At 44.1% G+C, this 1,022-nt stretch overlaps 1 pseudogene; it reads right to left on the reverse strand.

Moving 5' to 3' along the window:
• Nucleotides 1-216: 216 nt before the first annotated feature.
• Nucleotides 217-315, reverse strand: LOC118652254 (annotated as a pseudogene).
• Nucleotides 316-1,022: the final 707 nt, after the last annotated feature.

A 1,022-nucleotide genomic window follows, 5' to 3' on the forward strand; every position in this document is an offset into this window, starting at 1 on the left:
GATCCACCCTCTTCACTGTGTTCTTTCACCCCCTTTGCCTAGGTCTCCTCATCCTAAACGAACAAAGCAACTCCCTTCTACCGCCATCAAAACAATCAAACAACTTCCTTTGAGCTTGTTAATCTCTTTAACCTGACTGGCAATTTTTTAAAACTCTTACAGTAACTTTGTGGTTTCTCCTTCTTCTGTCCTTGATGCCCCACTGACATTCCATTTAATAATATGTATTCTTTTTTTTTTTCATCCTTGCTGAGGGGCCATGCTATTCTTCTCTGTATCGTTCCAATTTTAGTATATGTGCTGCCGAAGCAGCACAGTAATATGTATTCTTAATCAGCAAATGTGCTTTGTGCTTTGCCTCAGTTTTTGTTCTCCTGACTTTCCTGGCGTGATAATACCCCCTCCCCCGCAAACACCTCCCCCCCACACCCCCCTCAGCCCCGCTCCGGTTCGACATTCCTACCCTGCATTATACTGGTTCTTGTTACTCTCCTCTGCTTCTTTTGACTCCTGCAAGCCCTTAAAAGTAGGTGTTTCTCAAGGTTCTCTTCTTTCTTTAAAGCAGTGGTTCTCAAACTTGGCTGCACATTAGAATCACGTGGGAATCTTTTTAAAATCCTGATTTCTGGGCCTCATGCTCCAGAAATTCTGTTTCTTTATTACTACTGTTGTGGCCCCACCCCATAACAAAGAAACAGAATTTCCGGAGGATGAGGCCCAGAAATCAGAATTTTAAAAAGATTCCCAGGTGATTCTAATGTGCATCCAAGGTTGAGAACCACTGCTTGAAAGGCATTACTTTGAGGTTCTTAACCAACTTCTCACCAGTCTTTTTAAAATTCTTTATTGTTTAAATTATTACATGTGTCTCCTTTTCCTCCCATTGACCTCTCCCCGGCCACCCCCACCCCCAGCACATGCCCTCATCCCTCTACAGTCTGTGTCCATTGGTTATGTTTATATGCATGAATACAAGTCCTTTCGTTGATCTCTTACCCGCCCCCCCCCCCCCCCCCCACCAC

The sequence above is a fragment of the Myotis myotis genome, unplaced genomic scaffold (genome assembly GCF_014108235.1).
Source record: "Myotis myotis isolate mMyoMyo1 unplaced genomic scaffold, mMyoMyo1.p scaffold_m19_p_3, whole genome shotgun sequence".
NCBI lineage: Eukaryota > Metazoa > Chordata > Mammalia > Chiroptera > Vespertilionidae > Myotis > Myotis myotis.